Consider the following 12,974-nt stretch of genomic DNA (forward strand, 5'->3'; position numbering starts at 1 on the left):
CTAGCAGCAATGCAACTCTTATACCGACACTGTTTGCTTTGCAACGTTGATGTTTTATCTCCACAAATAACACAAGCCTGAAGGAGTTCTACTGTGTGGTGGATGTTGCTAATTCTAACTGTTAGCTTCTACTAGCCAAAACATTCTCTGCTGTTTCCAGGATGCCAAACCAACAGTCTTCTGCGTCATGGGTCAAGATGGGCGAGTCCCTATGTTAAGTGACAGTGTGACGTAACTCTGCCAGGATTTTCAAATCATAGATTTTCACCGTCTCTTTTCCATCAGAAGCTAATGCAGGAGATGGTTGTAGAGACTATTTACATGGTTAGCCTACAGGAAAAGCTCAGAGTGGCCGATTATAATCAAAAATAATAATTAAAAATGGGTTTTCAGTTAACCACACCTCTAAGCAGTTTTAAATGATGAACTACTTTGTGTTGCTCTATTACAGACAATATCTATATATATATATATATATATATATATATATATATATATATATATATATATATATATATATATATATTGTTTTAATGTGTCAAAAAATGTTAACATTCAAGTAGTATGAAAACTTTTGCTAGGCACTCGGTAATCTCGCCTTTATTCTAAGTTAAAATAATTAATTGTTCAATCCCTGGGTCCTTCTGGAGAGTTTTTGTGTTTTGTTGTTACTCCAGATTTTTTCAGTCAAGTGAAGTGGCCACCCATATAAGGTTTGCCCTTCTACAAAGCTTGAAGCATTTACTTTATAGGTCAGATGCCAAATCCGTAGCAGAAAGAATCACATTTCTGTCTTCCAGACGAAAACGGTGAAACGGCACTTTAGCAACTTCAGTGCACCAATACTTCAGGTCGAGACTAAGCAAATGTGACAACTTAGCCTTGCCAATAAGCCAACAAGAAGACGCTGTCACCAAGTGTTTGCTCCAAGGGAACTGTTGGCTTTCTCTTTCCAACATAGCAGGGTCTTGACCCTACTACATTAAGTGCTCCCGATATGACTTTTAGTGATTTGGCACAATAAATGAAACCAAATTGAATGTATTTGTCAAATTATCTGAGCTGATCCCGAATGTTTATCTTGTTTTGGTGGGACACAGTCTGTGTTATCTCATCGATCATGACAACAACTAAATGTATTCATTTATTCATTATCTCTTCGGTCCCTCATGGAAACAAGGAAGTATGGTAATTTCTGCAGCCGCCACACAAAGGTCACTAGCTTGGCTCCTTTCTGTAGGCGTGTCGTGCTCGTACAATCTGCAGAGATTCCTTGTTTGTTGACATAAATCTTTAATGTGATGTGGTGACATGAACCACATTGCCGGTTCATCAGGTGAAGTATGTGTTTTGGGGCTCTATAAGGATTGTTTGCATCCCAGCAGATTGTCGTGCTGACTTTATTTGCAATCATGCATAAGATCATTAGATGATGAAGAAGGGAAAAAGTGCCCTCATTAAGTAGGGTGAAATTTGAATTATGTAAAAGAGTATTTGCTTTTATTGGCGTTTGTGTGCGCGCACGTCAAGAGTCTCGAAGCACGCGGCCAAAAAGAGTGTGAGTATAGCCTGAGCCTGTCTCTTAATAGCTGCGTATCTGGTGAAGCGTTCCACTTCAGCATATCGCCTATCACAGCTTTTATTAAAATAAACAAGCAATTAATTGATAGGCCATGTTTCCAATTCAGTCTTATTATTTGGGGGACTAATGTCAGACTCCCGGGAAGACGCTTTCAAACTGTTTATGTTTATGTTGCCCGTGGTTCAAACCAAATCAGAGAGGCGGATTATCAAGAGAGGAAAACCGGTCACAGATGTATAATTGTTCTGATGTTCTTTGCTGCAAATTTTAGATCAGGTATTCTGGCATTCTCTACTGCTTTGATTAATGAAGCGCAGCTTGGACTGTTTTAAAGGGATTGTATTAGCAGCCTGTGCCTCGGCGCCATGGAGAGAAGTGTTTTCATGTGTTTAGTTTTCTTTTGTGATATGGTCAGAGCAAATCTGGAAACCTCTTGATGTCTCTTTCTTTTAACATCTGTTGGAAAATCTAACAGTAGCTTGCTAATTGAAGTGATATTTTTCAATCTAGTTTATTTGAGCAGAGTGTTTTTTTTTCTAGATCATAGAGATTAATTGGGATTATAATGTTGATATTAGCAGTTTGAGGTTTTTTTCTGGGAAACATGACCCTTCTCACGGTTTATTGACATGTTATTGAAAATAAGGTGGAAAGTTGATGGATGGATGGATGGATGGATGGATGGATGGATGGATGGATGGATGGATGGATGGATGGATGGATGGATGGATGGATGGATGGATGGATGGATGGATGGATGGATGGATAGATGGATAGATGGATAGATAGATAGATAGATAGATAGATAGATAGATAGATTGGTTGATTGATTTTCAGAGGCCACCATCTAGAGGTGAAGAAATGCATTGCACCTTAAGTCCCTCTCCCTACTTCCATGATCGCAGCGGTGCTAAAACACATTTTTTTTACTAATATTAGTCGCATGTTATGCTGTTTATTCATATAAATATATATAAAAACAAAATTTGTCCATAAAAATATTACCAACTCTACAAAGGTACTTCAGCAAACGCGTGTGCCCGATCTGTGATTAACATGTGCACGTAAGTAAATGTCTAACACTATTGGTTAATGTTGAATGGGGCTGAATTCAAATTTCACAAAGCTCTATGGGATGAGTCTTAGCAATATAATAAGCTGAAGTATTGCCTAAATGTAGTCACAGTATAGGGTAAGACTATCACAGATTTAGAAAAAATAAAAATCATACATAAATCCTAAAAGGGGGAAAATTCCAGATTGCTATTTTATGTTTTTATCTGAATATGATCAATCAGATGAGGGTTGAGAGCTTTAAAAACTTAAATTAATTGTCATTTAAAGGCTCTAAAAAAATGTCCCATACTTATTTCCATTGAGTGGATTATTAAACCCATCAGGATGATGCTCCGCAATTCTCATTGCAAACAACAGTTAGCTAGATTTGACCCTAAAACAGCTGAGTTTGTTTACTAAAGGCTGTTCCAGACATTTCTCTAGGAGACATCTCTAGCACAAGCGGATGCTACCAGTGACGATTTATAATGTTTTTTATTTTTATTTTTTTGTTCTGCTCTCATTAGCAATTCTGGCAGTGGCCTTGACTCACCTGGATGTGTGTTTCTAATATTTATAGAGCATAAATACCCTGATGATACATCCTGTTGCAAGTAGTCATGCATAATTTTGCTTTGGCATCTTCGTTTCACGTCAAGTTCAGACATATGAGAAAATCACCCCCATCTTAAGATCAATTTGATGCAAACCATCATCGTTTAATGGTAGAAAGAAATAAGGGCGTGTAAATGCATGCACATAATCTCTTAGCAAAAACTTTCAAATGTTTAATTTTAGAATTCCAAAACCATTTTTTTTAAAGTGGCGGAGTGAGACTTTAAAGAGTTCTTGTCTTTAGATATCTGTTCACCTGATTGAACGATCTTCAGAGTGTCCTTTACAACAGTGGCCGAAGGGAAGATATTATAAAGAGAGCTGTCCTCTTTAATTATCCGAAAGTGTAGTCAACAAAGATGTGCAACAGTCGTTTTAATCACTGAGCAATAATTTCAGCAGCATGTCTCAGGATATGTGCTGCTGGAGTGCCTTTGTAGTTCCTCAGAGATAATCTGACACGTGCCACCTGCACCACACTGTTTTTTTTAGTTTTGGTTTCCTCAGCAGGACATGAGAAAGTCCAAAACAACCTTTTGGGATTGGCTCAGAGATCTGTAGACTAATGGGCTCGACACACGGGAGGCGACATCGCCTCTCCTCCATTCATTTTCAATGAGACATGCACGAAAAAAGCGATAATCGCGGGTCTCTCTCCTACTAAGCGAAACGCGAAAAACGTGCGTGTGAAATTTTGCACTTGTGCACGTGTCGTGCACAGACGACCCAGCGACGCGATCCCAGAAAGTTGAAACATTTTCAACTTTTCATCGCTGTCGCTCGGACGAGGACCAATCAACTGAGGTTTCATTCACTGACCAATGAGCGGACATTATGCTCCGCACATCTCCGAGCAAACATGGAGGAGAAGTTGATTATTATTATGTTTTATATAGTAAAATCAGAAGTAAGATTTCACATAACTCTAACAGCACCTTGTGAAACATCATATCTACCACTTTATTAACTCTGAACCGCTTAAATAACCTTAATTCCCTCCAACCTGACACAGCCAAACAAAACAACGGAAGTTTCGATTTCGCCATGGAACAGAACACGTAGACGGCTTTGCCGCTGCCGCAGATCGCCTCCCGTGTGACAGGTAATAAAAGCGACAGCGACAAATTTCGCTGATCGCGGTCGTTTGTCGCCTCCCGTGTGTCGAGCCCATAAGGCCCTGTCCACACGTAGCCGGGGATCTGCCAAAACGTGGATATTTTTCTACGTTTTGGCCTGTCATCCACACGAAATCGGAGTTTTTTTACACGAAAACAGATCTTTTTAAAAACTCCGGCCAAAGTGAAGATCTGCGTTTTCTCCGTTTTGGGTGTCTGCGTGTGGACAGACAAAACCGGAGTTTTAAGGTCCGCAACGTCACTTTCCGCGACAAAAAAATGCTGACATCACGTGTGCGACCTGTGTTTACACTAGCCGACAGCAAGGATGCCCTCAGAGCTGCGCTCGCTTTATCAATTGTCCAAGCGCTTTTTGCTTGTTTGTTTTTGCAAGCGGAATTACTGCTCCTTGCGGAAGACCACAGACGAAGGACGAGGTTAAGAACGGGGGAAGTACTGCCGCCTACAGGTCTGGCATGTCCTTAACAACGTATTTATCCGGGTACGTGTGGACAGAGTTTTTTTTAAAACGAGGTGGTGTGGATGCAAGTTTTTGGACGACCGGATATTCGTTTTTGAAAAAACCCGACTACGTGTGGACTAGGCCTAAATCTGCTTCACGCCAACTCCACTCCACAATCCACAGGACTCAAAGAATTTTTGTGTCACCGGTCATCCTGGAATAGCCTTAGATATTCTTCATTCATACCATCTGGTGAAAGCTTTGTTTATTAGTGAAAAACTATTCAGTTATCGTCAAGTGGTAAACATGTTGCTGAAGATATTTAGTATCAGCTGGTGTACCTGGAGAGAAACCTACAACTTCAGAGAAGTACTTACTGTACTAGTGCATGTGTCCGTGTGTGCTCTGCATACCTGAAAAGTGTTTACCATCTCCATGTCCCTGGAGATGAAATGAAAGATGAAGAAGAATTCATTTGCTTTGACACTTAAAAGAGAAAAAGAGCCAGGGAGCATCTGTAGAAACAGACCAACTTCATCGTTTTCAACCACTTTGTTTGTTATGAAGACATCATCGCCTGGGCTCAAGTTGCAGCCTGAGTCCATGTTTGCATTTCTGCTCTTTGGCAGAGTGAGAATCCACCACTGTTTGTCTGTTTTGTAGAAAAACGTGCAAGTTTGTACGGACTGTGGTGCTGCTCAATGACTGATGGAGACAGCCTGCAGATTTACCAGTCAGAAAACAGTGCCATAAAAGGCCTCTCTGCTAATTCAGACCGACAGCCACTGACAAGTTGTTCTGAAGTGCTGAAGGGGCAAGATAAAAAAAAAATCTCTGCAGAGGCATGCATTATATTTGTGTCTCCTTGTCGACTGACATTGATAGGGAAATTTGAAAAAGAATCTAACCTATAGCAGCTAGTAATCTAGGTGGTGTTGCTGGCCTGGCGTTTTTTTTTTTTTTTTTCAAATGTGGAAGCATCGTGGTTTAAAGGCACACTTGGCGGTTTTGCTTGCTTTTAACACCCCCCAGTGTCCGTTTATTATTCTCTGTGGTCAAACCAAATACGAAACATATCTCCTCGCCGTGCGTTCATCTATTTAACTCCTGATCTAACAGCTGATATGTCTCCTCAGCCTTCATCGGTTTCTAGAGGAGCGATTCATCACTAAACCAAACAAATCAGCTCTGTTCACCATCTATAATCATGCAGGAAATGTGCTGGAACCAGACTCCAGCTCCACCATGTCAGGACCACTCCACTCCACAGCTTCCTCCACCGGCAGGGACTGAACCGGCAACTCTGAAGTTGCATTTGAGGTATTCTGAGGGCTGTGGGTTCTGAGTGGCATATCATTAATCGTGTCAAGGGTCCATTTAGCACATACTGGCTCAAGAAAATGATTTAAAAGTATGAAAAAGTTGCATAGTCTTTAAACTTCAACTGCAAGACAGACGAGGTGTATCTTTTTGATTATGGTTGGGAAATCATGACAAACTCAGAAGATGTTTGTCGTTTGTAATAACTTGTTACGTTATTAAGATCGTGATGTTTTCCTCAGTTTAGGCACTTGTGTGCTCAGCGGAGAGCATCATGTCTACTGTTTGAATTTGGCCATAGACTCAGTTGTTACCTGGCTGCAGGGGAAGCATTCAGCTTTCAGTCCTCAGGCTGATGGCTGAGTGCCTCTGAAATAGAGCCACAATATGCTGTGTTTCTGTGGGGACCGTGGCAGACCATGTTGTGTGGCATGCTTGAGGGGCCAAATGACGATTACCACAGTGACAAATCTCTGTCACAAACACAGATAAATCACACCTCGGAGGCCCTCGGTTAGATTGCAGTGGTGAGCATGCACCAGAGGCTATCTTCACTGAAGAAATGATGTTAGATTGTTTATCCCTTTTCACACATGGGATACGTAACAATGGTTTCATCAATCTGCTAAAGCAACGGCATTCAACCATTTACACACCGGTCACTTTTCTGTTAATCGTGCTTCATCCATACACATCAGTGGAAGTGTCCAAAAGGGACTTGGGTGTGCGCACAGGATTTGTTTTGTGGGTACGTTCAGTTCATTTCCACATCTTTAAATACCCATCAGGAACACCGTTGTGCAGAGCATTAGAGTGCATACAACTCAAACGTTCTGAAATACAGCACTACTCGTATCAAGGATCTACGTTTGGAAGCAGAGAAAGCTTGCAAAGCAAAAAGAATGTTGTAAACTGTCCTATAACTAATAAAACTAACAAACAAGTCTTTTACAAGTCTGATTAGTTCCTAATACAACACTGATATGGTTCTCTAAGTGCCGAATGTGAGTGATCTCCATCTCTGGCCTCGGAGTAAAAGACAACATTTGTTGTGCAGTGTTTGAATCGTTTCTGAAGCTATTAGCATCACTTTTAATTTAGTTCTGTCGTTATAAATACTGCTAAGTGGTTCCTGCTCCAGACCGATTACTTTAATACTCGACTGAAATATTGAGCAGATTGGAAGAAGTCTTTCTATTGGGCTGTAACTGCAGAGTGCTTACTTTCCTGCAGGATAAAGAAGTCTGCTGACACTTAGAGAACTACACTCTTAGAACAAAAGTACACAGTTGTTCCTTTAGGGTACAACAACTTGTAACTGGGGTGGAACCCTGAAATTTACTTGTGTCTGTTGCTAGCGGGCAGTATAGGGGTGGAGAACGTAGATAGGAGAAGGAGTGAGAGAGTTAAAATGGATGCCTGATTCTGCTACATGTGATGCAGGTTTGAACAAAGTTTGGAAAAGTAATTCTCGCCTACCCGTGATACTTTCTGAAACAAGAGCCGACCTTAACAGGACTGTTGTGTATATCAGTACTCTTGTAGTTTGTGTCCATTTCTGATCAGACTGTCCTTGTTCCCATCATTTAACATTTTAAGTGTGTGATACGGCACAAACTGACATGACAAATGTGTTATAGATTGTGCGGTTCTAGCGCTTCTCAAATGTACACAGAGATCCAACTTGAGCGCATCACTGTTTAGTTGTAAAGTGAATTCATGATTTGTTGTAATCTTTGTGACTCAACCCTAAATGCTTGCTGTAGAGATGGTGGCAGTATCTATTTTTAAAGAGTAACTGGCCCTATTTCATCTTACCCCTTTATAGGCCAGTGTCTATATTTAGACACTTCTGCTCACATCATACATGAAATCGGGTTGCCTCTTAGAATCATGTGATTTCACCAAAATCAAGCATCAGCAATCAAGCTATCTGTGCCATGGCACCATTCCACTAGTCAGCGCGGGTCTATGAAAAAGGTTCAATTGTTGCATGAATACCACAGATGTCTGAAAGTGTTCAGTAATCCCTCGTTTATCGCGGTAGATGTGTTCCAGACCTGGCCGCGATAGGTGAAAATCCGCGAAGTAGGGACTCCCAGCATGCCCCTCGCGGGGATTCCTTCCACGTTGCACCTACGTCACAAACCGCGGCTATAAACGGAAGTCGCCTTTCCAGCTCACCACTCAGTCATCGTTTCTTCAGATTCATGATCAGAGTTTCCAACCTACCGATCAATCCAACGAACTATCAGCTCATAGTAAGTTATCTTACTGACTTCTGGAAAGCCCGGCATTTCCGTGTCACTTCGTTGACGCTCGAACGCTCGGGGGTTTCCTAGATCAGCCGGCGTTTCACCGACGCTATCACTTCCGCGTCTGTGAAACCATGCTCCCTACAAGCTCAGCTCCCGAATCCAGCCGACCAGTCTGACATACAGTACTATATTGAATTATCGTATGATCACATTCTCTTTTTGTGTGTAAAACTCAAGAAAAACATTTTTTACTTGTTTTTTTTAGTTTTATTACAAAAAGTGCATTTTTTGATGAAAAAAAAACAAGAATTTCTTGATATTTCGCATCGAAAAATACCGCGAATCAGTGAAAAATACCGCGAATCTGCAAATTCCCCCTGAAAAATTCTCCAAAGAAAAAATCCGCGAAGCAGCGAATCCGCGATGAACGAACCGCGAAGTAGCGAGGGATTACTGTATATTTATACAAAATTAACAGTTTTTTGTAGTCATACTGATAACAGTAATAAAGATTATACAAATGTATGTATTCTGCAGTTACTAAGATGTCTGGGGAAAGGAGGGGACAGTTATTGTACCAGCCAATCTTTCCATCAGTGGCAGTACTTAAAAGGGAGAAGATGGAGGTGACATTCAACAAAACGTTTAAGTTTTTAAGGTGAAAACATTTTCTCAGTGGAAGCCCTGAAAGAAAACAGAATATATTTTTTATTGTGGTATTTTTTAAAAAAGTTTTATTTTCCCATTTCTCATCCAACAATCCGCAAAATTGTTTTTTCACTCGTAAATTGTGAACATTTCTTTTATTTTTTTCCTCAGTCTGGAAAGGCAAACGAAAGATTGTGTGAACAACTATTTCGCTAATTGCTGGATGAGAAGGGAAAGATCTAAAAACAATTTTTAAAATGCCACAACTAAAAATATTTTTTTTTGTTTCTTTTCGAGGCGTCCGTGTTTCCCAGAGCCAATCCGGTCTGTAGTTGTGCGTTTGTCATGTCTGTGACCATAATCTCCTTGTGATGATAATTCATGTCACACCAGGATTAGTGTTTTTTTTTTCCCCAATGTAAAACTCTGAGATTACAAAGGCTTGTGTCCACACTGAAACATAATCCAAGACTTCAAATTACCTTAAGATTTTATATTGACACGTCGAGTGTAAGGTGGTTGTGCTAAACGGCTCTGTAGGAGTTCACACTTGCAGTGCTGAAAGTGATGCATGTGTTATTAGGTCTGACTATGCAATGCAATTCACACATGAAAATGACACATTAATTTGCTGTTAGAATAATAGAAAGCTCCATGTGTGTGAAACAGGCTTTGGACTGTGGGACCTAATTTCCAGACTCGGTTTGCATAAGAGTGGAAATTTGGACTTTCCCACTGGCAGAGTGGTTTGTGTGTTTCTTTCTTGAAAAGAAAAGCCTCACATAATAAGTTGTTATTTTGACAGAAACTGATGAAAGAATGGGATCTCAAAGGATTTTTTAAAGTTCAGCATTGCATATTTTTTTCATATTTTCATGTCAGTAGCTCCACAAAAGTCACTGGTTCTGAGATCTGCTGAAGTTATTAGTTCTCTTATTGCCTTAAGTCAGAAAAAAATATTTTAAAAGTAAAGTCAGGAGTGCTAATATGCATAATGACAATAAACACATATTTTCTTCTCCCTCTCTCCTAATATACTTGGTGTAGCTTTCATTTCAGTCTCAACTCAAGCAGCCCATGCAGACATTTCTCATTGTTCCCACAGCAGCTCGAGCTCACTCATGTATTTATTTCATATCCTCTCCAGACCATAAATTCAGGTCCGACCACAGTAAGCAATGTGCCATGAATATGGAAGTAGTCCTCAACTAGAAATCGTTTTAAGTGATATTAAGTGCTTCGAGTCCCAGTGAATAACATTTAGATAAAACATTTGTGACATTTTTAATAGTGAGTGAGGATTTTGTATCGCTAAGTCTTTTGATAATAAAACTGTCAGTAAAAACTAAAGAAAGAAAAAAAACAGTTAATAATTGAAAAGCTTGAATTGAAATTTCAAAGAATTGGATGAACTTTGATTGTGTAAATTTTCTAGGATAAAATTTAATTGATCTTAGATCATTTGAGCTCACTTCAATATGGCGCTAGGATTGGGACAATATTCAATGTAACTTGTACCAAGTTTTGTAACTTGGAACATGTTTCATGACACGTAACTTGTAACTTTAGTTTTCTAACTTGTAATTCTCAATTTGTACTTGTATTTCTTGTTTTGTAACAGGAAATTTTCATTTTGTACATGTATTTTTTATTTTGTAAAATCAAACTTTTATTTTGTAAATTTACTACTCATTTTGTAACATCAAACATTCATTCAGAAACATGAAACTTTCTTTTTGTAACTAGCAGACTTCCAAAATAAAAAAATCAATGTACAAGTTTGAAATCAAAACTCAAAACACACATTTCATTCTACAGGTACAAACCTCAAATCTACAGTGTTACGAATCTTTTTGTCTCAATTATAGTGTCAGTGGGAGGAACTTGGGTGGAACCAATGAGAGCACGAGTCTTAGCTACCAATCACGTGTCTCGAATTCCTGTCCAATCATTGGGAGAGGAGGGCAGTAGTTCCAGTAGTGTTCCAAGTTACATAACTTGGTACAAGTTACATTGAGTATTGTCCCAATCCTACCTCCATACTTCAATATATTTTTTGGGCTTGTTTTTGACTCTTAAGTTTTTCTAATTTGCTGTGGAAGAAGGTTGTTTGTTGAGCAAAAATTCACTTAAAGTAGTTTGACCACAAATGAAGCTGTCACCCCAGTTTGACTTCAGCTGTGAGCTCAGTAGGGTTGAATGATGCATTTTACCAGTAGGATGTCTCGAGCTGAAAACACAAAAGTGATGCTTCACTGGTACTTCTTCAAAACATGCCAACAGAACAAAGATGTCACATTGAAGGGCGCATCAGCCTATTGTTATCGGTGTTCAAATTAAATGAACTTACTGGCCCTTTGTAGTTCTCAGTTCAAATAAATAAATAAATAACTTTTTTTTTAATCAGAAGATCAAAAATACCCTAGAAGTTGACTGAAAGTACCATTTTGCGAACAGGTGGGAAAGTTGCACCATTTATAGAGAATTAAAACCAGTTCTGCAAAATTTGACTTGATTTTGCTCCCATTGACCTAAAGCAGGGCTATTTAATCGCGATGCTTCTTAAGGGCTTCTACTTGCATGTTTTCTATGCTTCCCTATACCAACACGCCTGGGCCTTCATTTATAAAACCTTTGCAGAGACTGCCCTTTATTCCTACCTTTAAATGAAATTTAGAATGTGTGTACAGTCGAAATGCTGATCTATGAAATATGTGGTGGCCTCTCGTATGCATGTTCCTCTGCAGTCATCTGATGATAGTACTGCAGTTCCCCCATTCTATCACTAGATGATGTTCGTACGCATGGTCACAAATTGGTAAATACCTCACAATGTGTAAAATCTGTCCTACACATGAAATACGCTCAGATCTTTTCATGTTTGGATGATTAATGAGGGCCCTGGTTTGAATCAAGACTTCTCTTTTTATTTTTTATTTTTTTATTTTTTTTCTTACCGTGTCCTATCTGGCTGTGAAGCAAGCAGAATTGATGTCTGAATGCTGGTGACAAGCCTTACAGATTTACTCTCAGGTGGAGCATCAAAGCGTCTGCTTTTAATGTCACGCCTGATACTTAAAACTTTATTGTTATTGTTGTTGAATTCTTTGTAATTCCGACCAGACACGGAGACAGAGGTGAAAGAGAAAGGAAAAGAAAAGGTGGGGAGAGAGAGAGAGAGAGGGGGGGGGGGGGTCCACAAAAATAAACAATGAACAAGAGTCTGCTTCTAGACCTGCAGAAAAAAAAACAAAAAAAAAGCTAAAGGACAAAAAAAGGGACACAACAACAATACAACAAGATCTAGCTATCACTGCGTCAACTTGATGAAAAAATATATAATCAACATTGCTTAACTGAAGAATCACGATAACAAATCACAGTGCATTAAGTGAATCAAGACTTCTGAAGAACGTGAGGACATGCTGAAGAGTTGTAGTTGAAGGGAAACCACCAGAACATCCAGGGCAGTGGCCCTGAGCTAAAAGTATCTGCTTTGAATTTGCATTAGCTATCTATGTATCTTGTTTAGAGCTGAAACAACTAATCGATTTAATCGATTATAATCGATTATTAAAATAGTTAACAACTTTTTTAGTCATCGATTAGTTGTTTAATAATCACATTTTACCGCATAAAGTCTATTTTTACCACAATCTGACATCGGTTACAAGCTGTTAAATTTGCCGCCAGTGTGTGGCAGTAATGAGCCACTGATCTACCAGTGGAGCCGTAGAAGAAGAAACGAGCCAATAAGTGCCCTTGGTTTTCATGACGTAACACGTTACTGACGCGCATCTTGCTGTGAGAGATGGCGGAATAAGAAGAAATACGTAGGAAAAATAGAAGCGACAAAACTGAAGAGAAACCCCGGACAAAAACCTCACGAGTATGGGAGCACTTCACTCTAGATGCCA

General features: G+C 39.5%; 1 protein-coding gene across 4 annotated transcripts in view; it reads left to right on the forward strand.

Annotated features, from left to right (window-relative positions):
* grid2 (glutamate receptor, ionotropic, delta 2) overlaps positions 1-12,974 on the forward strand; it is an 812,001-nt gene that overhangs the window by 756,321 nt on the left and 42,706 nt on the right. The gene's annotated exons all lie outside the window — the stretch shown is intronic.

The sequence above is a fragment of the Nothobranchius furzeri genome, chromosome 17, assembly GCF_043380555.1.
Source record: "Nothobranchius furzeri strain GRZ-AD chromosome 17, NfurGRZ-RIMD1, whole genome shotgun sequence".
Taxonomy (NCBI): Eukaryota; Metazoa; Chordata; class Actinopteri; order Cyprinodontiformes; family Nothobranchiidae; genus Nothobranchius; species Nothobranchius furzeri.